General features: G+C 42.5%; 1 pseudogene; it reads left to right on the top strand.

Annotated features, from left to right (window-relative positions):
- The first annotated feature begins 6,228 nt into the window (after positions 1-6,228).
- LOC150039866 (sorting nexin-3 pseudogene) lies at positions 6,229-6,849 on the top strand (annotated as a pseudogene).
- The last annotated feature ends 9,593 nt before the right edge of the window (positions 6,850-16,442 follow it).

Below are 16,442 nucleotides of genomic sequence, written 5' to 3'. Positions count from 1 at the left end.
CCAGATCTCAATTTTCGAATCAAAAAGATCCTTAAAGTGCGGGTGGGGTGAGCCTGTGTCTCATTCATATGATCCTAGCTTCTAAGGAGGCTGAGATCTGAGGATTGCATTTCAAAGCCAGCCTAGGCATTGAGGATCCTTAGACACTTTTTTGCCAGTTCTGCAGACATTCAGGGACCCAGCACTACCCTTGGACTTTCCTCAAGATTAGTGCTCTACCACTTGAGCCACAGCACCAATTCTGGCTTTTCTGTGTATGTGGTCCTGAGGAACCGAACCCAGGTCTTTGTGCATGCTAGGCAAGCATTCTACCACTAGACCAAAATCCTGGCCGCAAGATCCAGAGACTCTTGTCTCCAATTAACCACTAGAAAATAGGAAGTTGTGCTCTGGCTCCACGGGTATGGTGGTAGCGACGAACTCAGGGAAAAAAAAATCCAGGACCAGGGTTAAGAAAAACATTTGTGATAAATTTACAATTTACAAATAATGTAAGGAGAGTCAGTTCTCTTTATACTGGTATAAACAATAAAACACTTAGGAATAAGTATATCCAAAATGTAACTTTGAACAAGGAAAATAACCCTGCAGAGCTAATCTTGAAAGCATCCTGCTTTTTGCATGATTTCTCTTGCCACTGAAGAATTTTAAGGAAAGAAATTTTTAGTTTGTTTTATAGTTGTTGTCAAGTTCAAGTTGATATATGATCTTCATTTTCATGTGGAATGGCTCAGATGCACAAAAAGAGGCAATGAGAAACCAAAGGCTGAATATCAGGTATGAAAGTTTCTTACCCAATATTTCCTAATCATGTTGTGTGTAAAGAATCATAATAAAGCTGAAAATGGTGGCTCACCCGTGTATCTCATAATAAAATCTAGAGAACTAGAAGTGGAGGTTGGCTTAAGGGTAGGGTGGTAGCATTGAGGTAAAGAGCTCAGGGACAATTCCCAAGCCCAGTTGCAGGGCAGTAGCCTTGAAATGAAGACCACAGGGACAGCTCACAGGCCTAGTTCAACCTCCAAGACCCACACGCAAAAAAAGAAAAGAATAATAAGCTGGACATGATGGCTCACACCTATAATCCTAGCTTCTCAGGAGGCTAAGATATGAGCATTATGTTTCAAGCCAGCCTGGACACTAAAGTCCAAGAGACTCTTATTTCCATTTAACCATTAGGAAAGCAGAAGTGCCACTTTGGCTCAAAGGGTAGGGTGACAGTCTTGAGCTGCAGGCCTCAGGGACAGAGCCCAGGCCCAGAGTCCTGCCTCACAACTGACCGTAAAAAAAAAAAACATAGGCCTTGAAGGGAGAAGCATAGGATCTCAGAAGAAAGGGAAGGAAACAAGATATTTATTCCAGCCAGGTGTGGTGGCTCACGCTGTAGTCCTAGCTACTCAGGAGGCTGAAATTTGAGGATTGAGGTTTAAAGCCAGCCTGGGAACTAAAATCTGTGAGACTCATCTCCAGTTAACCACCAGAAAACCAAAAGTGGCACTGTGGCTTCAGTGGTAGAGTGTTAGCGTTGAGCTGAAGTGTTCAGGAACAGCACCCTGACCCAGAGTTCAAGCCACACAACTGACAAACAAACAAACAAACAAACAAACAAACAAAACATTCATTTCACAGTGTAATGGATAAGTTTCGGGAGATAAGTCTTTCCTACCCTTGACATGTAGACTAGATTTATTTCACAGTGTAATGGATAAGTTTCAGAAGATAAGTCTTTGCTACCCTTGACATGTACACTAGATTTACTGAGAGGAACTTCTAGGATCAGACAAGAGGCAGGAATTCAAAACAACATAGGCCATACAAAATGAAAAGAAAGAACAAACTGGTTTGAGGCAATCAATCAAGCTTCACATCAGCATAGACCTACCCCAAACTTCATTTTTCTACCCACATTCACCCAGATTTCCCCAAACCACCTTCTCTTTGAAGAGCTATGGAGATGATGTGCTATGCTCTATGAAACTCCTGTGAGGAAACTTTACAGAAGTAAGCTGAAGAAATTATTAAAGAAAAGCAAGGCCAGTTAATGAACTATGTTATCTCTCATCTCTTTTGCTGCCACTTGTTTATCTCATACTGTTAGAGCACTTTATCTTGTTATCAGACATATTGTATGTTTGTGTATTTGGTTATTTGAAATTGGACAGGGAAGGGAAAACAAGATGAGGAACAGGGGTGGAAGGAGGGAAATGGGGACCAAGACATGAGAAAGGGTATCAATATTTTTGATGTAATACACCTTCTATCTGGTGAATGTAATGAAACACTTCTATTAATTATAATAAGTTTATATGAAAACAAATAATGTGCAAAATAAAGCATAGTAAAAAAAAAAAAAAAGAAAAGAAAAGGCAAGGCCAGGTGTGAGGTCTAATGATAGAGTCCTTTCCTAGCATGCATGACAACTTGGGTTCAATTCCTTGGTACCAAAATGACTGAGGCTCTTATCTCCAATTAACTTCTAGAAAACAGGAAGTGGGGCTTGGTTTTCAGATACAGCTGAAGCCATGAGCTGAAGAGCTCAAGGACAGATTCCAGACCAAGTTCAAGCCACATGACCCCCACACACACAAAAAAAAAATCTAAAATTTTCTATTTTGGTTTATTTTATTTGTATTCAATAATATATTGTATATATACACACATATGTTTATATATACACATACATAAATGTATATACATGAAACATATATTGTATATATATTATATATATAAATCTTATTAAATATTGAAAAGAGGGCATGGGGCATTCCTTCCTGGAAAATGTTACACACACACACACACACACACACACACACACACACACACACAAACACACAGGTGTTCTCTTCCTCTCCTTGGAGCCCCAACATGCCTGCAGCAGTTGTCAGCTACTTCTGACTCTCACCTCAATGATATTACTAAAGACCACTGGAAAGGGACCTAATCTGTCTTCGGGTCTTTGACAGAACAACATTGTGGATTCCTCCATGGGTTTCTGGGGTCTGTGACAGAACTGGGTTGTGGGTCCCTCCCAATGCCTCCGGGATCTGAGACAGAGTAGAGATTTGGAGCCTTATGATGCCTCCGGGATCTGCGACAGAACAGGGTTGTGGATTCCTCCCAATGCCTCCAGGATCTGAGACAGAACAGGCTTGTGGATTCCTCACTATGCCTCCAGGATCCGCGACAGAACAGGCTTATGGATCCCTGCCAAAGTCTCAGGGTTATGGATCTCTCCTAGTGTCTCTGGTGACCTGATCATCCATGGTTGTGGAACCCTCCTGGTGTGTCCGGGGTCCCCGATCGCCTAGCCTTGTGGATCCCTCCCCCTGTCCCTCGGGGACCTTACTGCCCACAGCAGTTGATTTCTCCCTGTTTCTGTGGATTTCCTGCAGCCTTCAGGAGGGCATTTCTACCGCTAATACTGATGTCCAGAGCCAACCTCTTGGTTTGGGCTTCTCCCCCTGTCCCTGTGACCTCCGTCCAACCTCAGGAGGCGACTCTCCCACTGGCTCTGAGATTCTCTGCTACCCCCAGGAGAGGACTCCTCCTTCTGTCCCTGGGGCCCCCAGCCCTCCTCAGGAGGCTTCTCTATCCAGTTTCCCTAAGGTCTCAAGCCACTCACAGTAGCGGCTAATGTCCTGTCTCTGACATCCTATGCTACCCTCAGGGGGCATCCCTCCCACCATACCTGAAATGCAATGAAATGTGGGAAAATGGAACATAGATTATTGTTGTAATGTGCAAATGTATTGCTGTCATGGAATTGGGCCAGAAAGGGTTGTGGCTTAGATTCCCTCCTCCCCCCCTCCCCTTGCTTCCCTCTGTTTACCAGACTTAGCAGCCTTTTCCCTGCCATTGTTATACCCACATGAAGGCTGTATTTTAAGACCTTCTTGTGTCCACAAACACATTCCAATGATCGATAAAGTATGAGATTTACAGTGTGAATCCCTCAGCTTGTTTGCTGCCTCTTTCAAAACTGCATGCTTTTAGATTTCGGTGCTCCTTGACCCACACCAGGAAAAGTTACAGGACAACATAGACTCAAACACAGCCATAGTGTGGACTCCTGAATCCCTTGGCGTGCCTGGGGGGCAGCCTGGGAATCCCTCCAGGTGTCCCTGAGGTCCCCTGTCTCCCACCTCCTGGCATCCTTCCCCTGTCTGCCTGGTCCCTTTCTATCCCCCTCTTGGGATTCCTCCGTTTGTCCCTTTAGTCCCATTGTTCCCGCAGCAGAAAATTTCTCCACCTCCCTTGGGATATCTTGCAACCAGTAGGTGGGCACTGCTACCACTAACACTGAGGTCCAAGGCAACCTCAGGAGGGTGATACTCCCCTTGTCCCTGAGCATCCTGACCACCCTCAGGAGGTCACTCAGTCCACTGCCTCTGAGATTCAATGCCACTCTCAGGATGAGAACCCTCTCCAAAACTGTGGCCTCTTTCCCAAACACTAGAGATCCCAAGTCCTTGAGGTCCAATCCGAACTTCACACGGTGACTCCTCCATCTATCCCTCAGGTCCTCAGACACACTCAACCGAGAGGGCGTCCCACTCTATCTGGTGTCCCTTGGCATCTGCAGCAGTTTCCTGTCTCTCCCGATTCTCGCCTAGCTCCTCAAGGAGGATACTTGGGGCTACTTGATGGTAGATTAGGCTGGCAATCTTAGTTAGTCAAGAGAGTATGATATGAAGATCAAGGTTCAAAGCTTTCCTGGACAGAAAAGCCTGAAGCTCTTGGCCAATTCATCAGGAAAGCAGTGGAAGGACATCTGCACCCAAAGTAGTCAGGCACCAATCTTGAATAAGCCAAGTAAGACTGTGAAGCCCTGAGATCAAGTTCATGTATGGCACCAAAATAAGGAAAACATAAAATAAAAAGACAAATTAAAATTTAAAAAAGAAGGCAAAGGAAACCAATGTCAATAACCAAAACCAACCTGTGATCCTTGACAACTTTGTTGCAGCACTGGAAATGGAGCCTCCTTCCTGGACAATGTTACACTCACATAGGTTTTCTCCTGCTCTCCTTGGGGCACACACATGCCTTCAGCACTTGTCAGCTCCTTCTGATTCTCACCTGAATGATATTACTAAAGACCATTGGAAAGGACCCTAATCTGTCTGAAAATTATTTCATTCACTTTGACCCCACTATCACCAAAGCCCCAGAGAAACACAAGACAACTGTATACTTGATGTTTGGGTGGTCAAGACACAGAGAATGGAAGTAAGAAAGAACCTGGGCAAGCCACAGGGCCTAAAGCAGTGTAGAAAAGAAGGATGACTAGGTCATCAGGACAAAGACCTTCACCACCCAGCCCATGACCTTGAGCTGTCCACTGTGCAGGACCCTAGACCTCACCTCACCTAGGGAGGCTTGCATTGAATTATGGGCTAAGGGGACCCCAGAGTTGTATGTGAGAATAGTCAACCCATCAGAGGGGCTACAGGATGAATGGAGAGTCAATGCAGGCTCTCTGGAGACACTGGAGAGATCTGGGCTTTGATATGACTTATGGGCTTTCCAAGTGGTTTCTTGTCTTAAGGACCCCAACGATATGTCAGGGGCTCTTATCTTCTTCCTCATTAAATCTTTATTATTATTGGTCTCATTCTTGTAGACTATAGAGACAGTGGAGTTGATCATGGTGTTCCAGTTTTCCACATCATAAGGACACCCTCCCTATACTGCCTGCTTTCTTTAAATGTACCTGGCCTCCTTCTGCACAATAATCCATCATATTAAAAATCTTTCAGGGCACCAAGAGTTTGGCCTACTGGTACAGTGCTGGCCTAGCATTCATGAAGATCCAGGTTCAATTCCTTAGTCCCACACACATAGAAAAGCTGGAAGTGATGCTGTGGTTAGGCCCCGAGTTCAAGTGCCAGGACAAGTGAAAAAGAAACTATTATGGTGGCCAAAGTGAGGCCTAGGGGTAGAGTGCTTGTGTGGCATACTCGAAACCCTGAGGTCCAGTCATTGCTACCAATACACTGAAAGAGTCAGAAGTAGCAGCTCAAGCAGTGGAGTGTTAGACTAGAGAAAGCTCAAGGATACGACTGAACGTCCGTCTTATGTGCTTGTTTGCTTCTTGACCACTGTGCGCGAATCCCGTGTCCCCGCGGTGGGCGGCCTCGGCGGCGGCGTCTGTGGAATTCGGAGGGGGTGGGAAGAACCCGCGGTGGCGGTGGCGGCAGAGGCGGTGGTGGCTGTGGCTTCATCGAAATGGCGGAGACGGTGGTGGACACCCGGCGGCTGATCACCAAACCGCAGAACCTGAATGACGCCTATGGGCCGCCCAGCAACTTCCTCGAGATTGACCTGAGCAATCCTCAGACTGTGGAGGTCGGCTGGAGGCACTTCACCACCTACGAGATCAGGGTCAATACAAATCTTCCTATTTTCAAACTGAGGGAATCTACTGTTAGAAGAAGGTATAGTGATTTTGAATGGCTGCGAAGTGAATTAGAGAGAGAGAGCAAGGTTGTAGTTCCCCCGCTTCCTGGGAAAGCATTTTTGCGCCAACTTCCTTTTAGAGGAGATGATGGAATATTTGATGACAATTTTACTGAGGAAAGGAAACAAGGACTGGAGCAGTTTATAAACAAGGTCACTGTCATCCTCTGGCACAGAATGAACGATGCCTTCACATGTTTTTACAGGATGAAATAACAGATAAAAGCTATAATCCATCTAAAATAAGACACGCTTGAGATTTGGCAAGAAGAGGGGGAAAAATCTGTGATAATTAATGATTTCATATGCACCAGTGAAGAAGTTCAAACTAACTTGGCATGCTGCACAGAAACTGGTATAACATGCCTTCGGTATACTAACACTCATATGCTCAGTTTTATTTGTTTTGTTTGGGCCGTTGACAAGAAATTAATTTGCTGTAGTAAAAATCCCTCATTCTAGCCTTTCTCTATAAAAAGAAGGTTCTCCTTGCTGTCTTACTACAGCACACACTGTAGCCTCACCAGCTGTCCCAATGTAATCTTTGGTATCCTGACTAAAGTTGCTGACTTAGTCTTATTTGCACAGATTTTGTGTCATGGTTGCTTCTTGAATCAGATTAACTCAAATATTTCTCTTTTCTCCCCCTTGATGTGTAATGTCACTTCATCCAATTTCTGTGTAGGAGTACTACACCTGCGTTTCCAGTGCACACATTTAAGCTACACATTGTGTACAGAACACATCTTCCTCCTGGTCTGTGCAACCATCCAATGGAAGATTAAAGAGGGAAATCTTTCTATTCTATATAAAACCAAAATCAAATTTATATACTAAGGTCATTTGTCTAAAAATTTATGTTGTTTTCAAATAAAAATTTAAATGCATTTCTGACAAAAAAAAGAAAGCTCAAGGATAGTACCCAGGCCCTGAGGGTAAGCCCCAGGCTAGGCAAAATTAAATGAAAAGAGCAAAAAATAATTCCTGGTTCCCGGAAATGTGGCTTAGTGGTGCACTGCTTGCCTACCATGCCTGAAGCCCTGGTTCCATTTCTCATACAGAGACTATTGGGATCACTGCTAGTGTAATGATCTGTATATGAAGTGAAAGGAGCCAGGCAAAGGAAAACAGATTTCATATGCTGTGTCTCATATATACAAAAGGAAAGTTTGAGCTCTAAATTGAAAATGGGTAACTTGTTAATTATTAGAAGCTAGGAGAAGTAGGGTGGAGGGAACTTAGAGGAGAAACAGGGAGGCTGCATGATGGAGGAATAATTAGAGGACTATACAATGCAATGATGCTACAGTTCACCAGACCTATGAGTGTTCACCAGTCCTATAAGTGTTCACTAGAAAATAAGTGTTACTAGATGGGCACTTAAGGCTCCTGTCTGCAATCATAGCTACTCATTTGGAAGCTAAAACCTGAGGAGCAAGGATCAAAGACATTCTACACAGGAAACTGCTTCCAATGCTCCTTTCCAATTAAACACCAGAAAACTGGATGTGGAGCTGAGACTCAAAGCAGGAGAGCCCTAGTCTTGAGGAAATTAGCTCAGGGACAGAACCCTCATTCCAAGTTCAAGCCCCACAACTGACCACACAAGAGGAATACAAATGACCTATTAGCATTACATAATAATCACTTGGTATATATCTCATGAAGACACCTACGACTTGAGCTCAGAGATGTCAAACACTAGAGAATTGAAAAGAGGCCAGAGACAGTAGATTCTAAGACATTCCTAAAATCCTGGCCTTTGGAGCCACCAGCAGTTTAGATTGTTCAAAGTCATGTGGCTATTGTAGCCACATGTTGACTCAAAAAAAAGGTTCTATAAAGGAAGAATGTGAGGGGCTAAAAATGTTAATAATTTCCATTTCAAACTTACACATTCCACACACCATGCTAGACTATCAGTGCACACCCCATAATTAGAATATCTTAACTAAAAATGGATAAATTAAATGAGGTCATATTTTGAATTATAAAATGAGATATAGCTTTTTCTCCTCAATTATTCAAACTTTGGTTTAGGGGATAGGATTGACCAATATGGTGAAATTGCTAAGGTAGTGATTTGCATATGTTTGTGTGTGTGAGTGTGTGGCTGGTGCATAGGGTGTTAACCCTGAGCTGAAGAGCTTACAGAAAATGCTCAGGCCTTGTGATAGGGCAGTAGCATTTTGCTGAAGAGCACAAGGACACCTCTCAGGCCTAGTTCAAGTTCCATGACTCACAAAAAGAAACAAAAAGGAAAACATTTTGCCAGAAGTCACACCTCCACAGGTATCAGAGTCCTGAGTATATGACAGAATCTCTGTAAATGTAATAATTACATTTATTAGAGTACATCTTTTGACCAGAAATCTACCTCCAGCAAACATTAGATCACCTACACCAGATAGAAACACAGCTTATGCAAATCTTGTCAGAAACCTGAGTAAATTATATGGAGAAATTTTTCACATCAGAGGTAAACTAGGTGTAACATGCATTGAATCCACCTTTCTTCTTTAGTTACTGACTGTGGACTTATCCCCTTGTTTAGTAAGACATCTCTTTCATCAGAACTTATATCTTGAACTTAGTTATCTGTCTATTCCTGGTATCTGACCCTTGTAACCTAGTATTTGCTCCTTTACATCTGACATCTCTGTAATGGAATAACTGCCATCACAGGACAGAATCTGTAGTCTTTTATTGAAAAGACTATGGATTTCCTATAATGTCAATAATTCAGTTACTGTTCACCAATAGGTATGTATTACATACCTACTGAGATATTTATTCTTTTAAACAATCAAGATTGCAATTCTATAATTACTATCAATTTCTTCTCATTTATTTTTAGCTGCAGAAGCAATTTCCTTCAAAATTCCTTGTAGAGCATTTGAGTTTAGAGAATAATATTTTATGTTTATCATACTATGTCTGATTTTATGCAATAAAAATTTTATAGCTCCCAAAAGCTCTTATTTAGTCTAAATTTCCATAGAAACTAGGACAGTATTAACTTGAACTGTGACACAAATATTTTATTTTTTGTGGGTCATGGGGCTTGAACTCTGCCTGGGCTATGTTTCTGAGCTCTTTAGCTCAAGTCTACGACCCCACCCTTGACCACAGCCCCTCTCCCTGTCAGCCTCTGGAGTAAGTAGGATCATTGGTGTGAGCCACTGAGCTGGGCTAGTGACACAAATCTTCACAAACATCTTGTGCTGTTAACACACATAGAAATACACTTCAATATTTTACCTATGTCGGTCCAGGAGCATGGTCTACTGGTAGAGTGCTCACCTAGTATGCATCATGCCCTGTGTTCGATTCCTCCCTGCCACATATACAGAAAATACTAGATGTGGACCTGTGGTTCAAGTGGTAGAGCACTAGCCTTGTGCAAAAGTATCCAAGGACAGTGCCTAGGTCTTGAGTTCAAGCCCCAGGACTGGCAAAAAAAAAAACTTGACCTGTCTCATAGTATTTCAAAGATTTCCTCTAAATTCATATCTAATTTACACTTTAAACACTACATAATGGAATTTGAAACAAAAGTTTTCTAATTTTACTGTTTTTTTAAATTTCAGTCCTATACAAAAATGTCAGTGTTATTATGTCATAATACTATTCCTCTTTAACAACAAGAAAAACATTCAGTTTGGCTTCAGCATTTATGAAGTTAGCATTATGCTAAGAGAAATAGACTTCAGACAAAGGTATCTCACTTACAGTGGACATGTCCTTAGCTACAGAATTAAAACCATGTGAAATTCTAAAGAAAAAGCAGAAAAGTAATCACTAACGACTTGGATTTAATGAAGTGGGAGTTATTGGATGAAGACAGTGGGTTTTAGTGATGCAAGAGAAGTAAGTTTTAGAGATGTAATGTACTGCAAGGTTCCAAGTGCAGTATATTGTGCTTGGAATTTGGTGAGAATAGGTCTTAAGTGTTCTCAGCACACATACGATGTGACTATGAATATTGGTAACTGGATTCATTAGGTGGAAAAAAATTCATAATTTAGAATGTAAATGATTCATTAAACTATAGTCTTCAAAATATAAAATCTAAATCTTACTTCAATAAAAATAAGATTTTAAAGTTAAATCTAGCCTCATGAAATTTTTTATTAATTGAAATTCTTGCATAAATTTGTTTATAAGAATAATCACATGTAGACAGAATAAAATGCTAATTTTAAACAAAAGTGTTACTTTCATATTGTAAAATAAAAGTGCTGTCTGCCATTAAACATGTCATTTTTTGAAAGTGTATGCAGACTTTATTTGGAAATGTTTCAGTATTAAATGAACAAAATAGTTGCATACATATACATGTCTACTTTCAGAGCTACTCAACAATGAAATGACCTTTGTTTAGGAAGATGTTTTGACATTTAAGTTTCTATCTCACAATATCTGATCACATGACTGGAAAATGCCTTTTCCCCCCTATTTATTTCAGTGTGATGAAGCCCAGTGGAATTCATCTAAACACTTACTTTGCTGAGTTTCATAAATTGAGCCTTTCAGGAGCAGCACTTTCCTTGTTCTTTATTGTTTACTGGATGTAAAGTTTATTACAGTTCTAGACACCCATTGCAATGATGGTACTTGTAGTTAAGACTGATATTATCACTTGGGTATAGAGATAGTGAAATTTGTCACTTTTATTTAGCATGCCTTTAAATAAAGAATTATAAATAATCACATGTTATTTTTTTATTTGCCAATCCTGGGGCTTGAACTCAGGGCCTGAGCATTGTCCTTGGGCTTTCCTCAAGGCTAGAGCTCTATAACTTGAGCCACAGTTCCACTTTCAGCTTTTTACCCTGTGTGTGCTATCAAGAAATCAAACCTGGGTCTTCATGCATGCTAGGGAAGCACTCTGCCACTAGGACAAACTTCTGGCCCCAGATGTTGCTTTTTTCAAAACCAGTGTCTGTCCATCCTTAAAGTAAATATTTTCTTTTGCAAATATGTGCAGGTAAAGGAGGTGCTTTAGTAAATCCCACCCCCACTCCCACTTCCAGGATTAAGTTTCCTTAAAATGATAGCTCAGAATTGGGTGCCAGTGGTCATGCTTATAATCCTAGCCACTCAGGAGACAGACAAATTGATAGATATCAGATAGAAGGATAGACAGATGGATAGATAGATAGATAGATCAATAGATTGATAGGTAGGTAGCTAGAACAATAAGGCTAAAGTTGTGGTTCAAGAGTACGCAGGACATAAACACTGGTAAGGCATAAAATATATAAATAATAATCTGTGACTGGGAGCATGGCCTAGTGGTAAAGTGACTGCCTAACATTCACAAAGCCTTACGTTTGATGCCTTGGTACCACATACATAGAAAAAGAAATGATCCTGGGGCTCAAATGGAAAAGCACAAGCCTTGAGGAGGGCCAAGAACATTTCCTAAGCCATGAGTTCAAGCTCCAAGCCTGTCAGAAATAAATAAAATAAGGAAATAAGTAACATTTCCTGAATGGTGATTAAAACACCTGTGTTGAGATTTGTCTTCCTCTCACTACCCTGAACAAATACATAGTTCATCATATAGAATATCAAACCTAGATAACATTCTGGGAATTGGCTAAAATAGTTATTAAAAGTTTTAATCCTTAGGGAAATGCAAATGTGTAGTACTGTAAAACATTCTGAATACTGCAGGTTAGTCTAGGCAGATAATTTCCATATACTTGAAGTAGATTGAGGCCAAGATCAAGGGGCTTGAATTCGGCGTAGGTGCTGTCCCTAAGCTCTTCAGCTCCAGGCTACTGCCTTACCCTTGATGCAAGCCCCACTTCCCACTTTTAGTAGTTATTTGGAAATAAGACTCTGGTCCTTTTTTACCCAGGCTGGCTTTGAACCTTGAAAGGGTCTATGGTGAGAGGGTCCTGATGATAGGAAGGGTGGCTGCTCACTCTCCTGTCACCAATCTGCTCAGAGCGCCCTTTGTTCCATCTTCACGATATGGATGAACTTTTCTCTTGATGATTTCTATCATCACAAAAACAGACACACCTTGAATGAACTTATGTTCTAAGTGATGCTCAACATGTCCTCCTCGGACCTGCTACTCCATTTACACATTCACATTGAACAGCTGGAAGAACCTGTGGCCTATCAGACCATGAACACAGCAGGGGAGTCCTTGTGTAGGTGCCTGAGAGCTTGTGAATGTGGATGGAAACAGGGTCCCTAGGGAAGGTCCTCCCAGGTGGGTGATTGGAGGTGGGTCCTTGTTGTGGTATGTGGTGCCAAGAGGTGGGTGTGGGATTTACTAAAGCAACTCCTTTACCTGCACATACTTTCTTTTTTTTTCTTTTTTTTTTTGCCAGTCCTGGGCTTGAGCTCAGGGCCTGAGCACTGTCCTTGGACTTTCTCAATGCTAGAGAGCTCTACCACTTGAGCCTCAGCTCCACTTCTGGCTTTTTTTCTATGTATGTGGTACCTAGGAATCGAACCCGGGTCTTCATGCATTCTAGGCAAGCACTTTAAACACTAGGCCAAACTCCCGGCCCCGACCTGCACATACATTCAAAGGTGCAGATCTAACTTTACAAAACATGCTTGCTAAATACAGATTGAACGGTCACAGCCACATCATCAAATAGGGATGACCGTCAGCCAATGGTGTCTTGAGACACTCCCCACTTGCTCCAGGTGGGTGGGGCCAGGCGCCCTCTTGCTCCTGACTACTTGCATCAATGAGTGTGGATGTGCTGAAAGGCAGATGGCAAACAGCAGGGTTCCCCCACATCTCTCCCCTTTCCCTTATTTATGGACACTCACAACAAAATATAGGATGCACAAAGCCTGTTGTTGTGGAAATGATCTGGGTGGGTCAAAGAGGACTAGGTGGGCTTCAGAAATGGGATTGGGGTAAATGAGAATAACAGCCCCCATGTCCTCCCCAGCATGCTTTGAGGGAAAATAATAGTTCATAATCATATCACTGTCCCCTGCTTGGGAGTCAAGTATATTACTCCAGACCTCCACATTTCCTGTTTCTTCTGGTTCCCATGCCGGGCTAGACATAGGATGAGGTAGCTTTGAGGAGAATCCGTGGCATCCATATGTGGCAGAGCAGTCCAGGGCAGTTTTTCTGGTTAGGTCAGTATCCTGGGGTCGTACTGTCGAGGTCACAAAAGTAGAGGCAGGACTCAGGTCAGCTGGCTGTAGCTGGTGGCAGTGTCGCTGAGAGACCATTTTTTGGTGGCAGGAACTTGAAGATTGCCTATTCCTGAAAGTTGAGAGTTAACAGTTAACCAGGGTTTTAAAATCCCATGCCCCCCCCAGGTAATCTGATGGGCTTCTGATCCATGGCTGTCCTCAAGGTGGGCTTTAGGAATCATCTACATCAGGCTCATCTTCTTCAGTGCTTGTTGCATTGGTTACATTTCCCTGGGCTGTGTAGGGACATACATCTCAGCCGGGAATCCAGATAGCCTTCTCTGCTCTGTCTGAGCAAACCCTGGCCCCATTGTTAACACTTGGGCTGGCTCCTGCCAGGTCTTACTGATCAGGTCCTTCCATCTGATAAGAGGCAGGGGAGTTGTGCGAGGTAGCATGGTGCCCCAATGCTTATAAGCAGGGGAAAATCCTTTAGAATCAAAATTTTAAAAGTTTAATGTAAATAAAGTATCAGCAAGCTTATCTTGAGGGCTAATGCCTTAGGTACCTGTATCCCCCCATTTTTATTTGTTTTTAAGGGGGCCTATGGCCAAGAGTAGGCTAGCTAAAGTCCCAGGAGTGGAATCTGGGTGAAGATCCATCTTCTGTAACTTCTTCAAGCTGACTCAGGGGCGTTGTCTCTATACTTGACCAGGGACCCTAAAAGCTTAGCCTAACTTACAGACTAATAGGCACATAGCCTCAGGTTTACAAGCTTTTTTCCTGAATTTGTGGTTGGTTTCAACCCAAATTCTGCTCAGTTATATTCAAGAATATATGTCAGAATGGAAAGGGACCCTGGTCATGTGACCAGCTTTGTGAATCTTCCCAGTGGTGGCTTTGGAACACAGGGAAAAGTGTGAAAACTCTTTGCAAGGTGGGATGTGAGGGCCAGGAGTGCAGCCTAGTGGTAGAGTTCTTGTCTAGCATGCACAAAACATTGCATTTGATTCCCTGGTGCCACATACACAGAAAAAACAAAGCATTGCTTTGGATCAATTGGTAGAGCACAAGCCTTGGGATATCTCTAAGCCAGTTCTCAAGCCCTGAGATAATTCCCAGGACTAGCAGAAAACCAACAATAACAACACCACCAAAAAAAAACAAGCAAAATGTGGTACATGACCCATTCCCTCTGGCTTAAGAGAATTTCAGGGATAGCCGGTAAGCCTAGCTCAAGTCCCCAAAATGGCAACAAACAAAAAGTCTGATTCCACCAGTTTTATTTTCTCCCTTGGTACCAGATCTGGGGCTTCAAGTCAGGGCCTGGACACTCTCCCTGGGATTTATTGTTCATACCTTGCCTTCTACCACTTTTTGTCTTTTATTATTTTAGAAGCAGGGAAAGGTGATTTGATACGTAATTCTCACAGATGTTTTTGCCTGGGCTCTTAGTTTTTTTTTAAATTTTGGTAGCCTCTGGCTCAAACTCAGAGCCTGTGCACTCTTGAGTTTGCTTTGGTGAAGGCTACCAGTATACTGTTTGAGCCATAGATCCACTCTTCTGGCCTTGATGTATCAAATCCAGGGCTTCATGTATGTTAGGCAAGACCTCTACTATTTTTTTTTACATTTTATTAAAATATTTTATTAACACTGATATTTACATCATATTTCAAATGTCATGTTTAAAAAGTATTGAAGAAGGAGGGGCCGGGAGTTTGGCCTACTGGTAGAGTGCTTGCCTAGCATGCACAAAGGCCCTGGTTCGATTCCTTGGTACCACATACATACCAAAAAAAAGCCAGAGTGGTGCTGAGGCTCAATTGGTAGAGCTCTAGCCTTGAGAAAGTCCAAGGACAGTACTCAGGCCCTGAGCTCAAGCCCAGGACTGGCAAAAAAAAAAAGCCGCGAGTTTGGCCTAGTGGTAGGATTCTTGCCTAGCATGCACGAAGACCCGGGTTCGATTCCTCAGTACCACATACATAGCAAAAATGCCAGAAGTGTTGCTGAGGCTCAACTGGTAGAGCTCTAGCCATGAGAACGACCAAGGACAGTGCTCAGGCCCTGAGCCCAAGCCCAGGACTGGCAAAAAAAAAAGTATTCAAGAAGGGCATCTCCAAGCGCCAAAAAACCTTATACTAGAATTTAATTCATAAATGCTCAAGAAATTCCATGAAATTAAAACCTATGGACAAATCAGCACAGTGGCTCATGTTTTTAATCCTAGCTTCCCAGAAGGCTGAGCTCTGAGGATGAAGGTTCACAGCCATCCCAGGCACAAGAGGACCTGAGACTCTTTATCTCCACTTAACCTCTAGAAAATGGGAAATGGGGCTTGGCTCAAGGTTACAGTGCAGCTTTGAGCTGAAGAGTTCCAGAACATCCAGACCTGTGGTAGTGCTGTAGACTTGAGGTCAAGAGCTCAAGGGCAGGGCCGAGGCCAGTTTAAGACCCACCACACACACACACACACACACACACACACACACACACACACACACACACCTATGTCCTGTTTGTTCTCAAGAAAACCAATTTTATTTAGCGTTTTCCAGTCTTGAGGAATGAACTTAGGTCCTGAGAAATATACTTAAGCATTCTCAAGTCTAGAGCTTTACTACCTGAAATACAGGTAAGAGTGTCTAACATGCACAAAGACCAGGGTTTGATTGCTTGGTGCCCCAAACATAGAAAAAAAACCATAAGTGGTACTGTGGCTCATGTGGTAGAATTCTAGCCTGGATTAAAAAGCCCAAGGACAGTGGTCAGGCCCATGAATTCAAGACCCAAAACTGGCAAACAAACAAACAAACAACAACAAGAAAAAACAACAACAAAGCAGATACCTAGAA

Source organism: Megascapheus bottae, unplaced genomic scaffold, assembly GCF_031878675.1.
Source record: "Megascapheus bottae isolate mThoBot1 unplaced genomic scaffold, mThoBot2.hap1 HAP1_SCAFFOLD_112, whole genome shotgun sequence".
Classification (NCBI taxonomy): domain Eukaryota; kingdom Metazoa; phylum Chordata; class Mammalia; order Rodentia; family Geomyidae; genus Megascapheus; species Megascapheus bottae.
The sequence above is the reverse complement of the archived record's forward strand: the minus strand, read 5'-3'. Positions and strand labels throughout refer to the sequence as shown.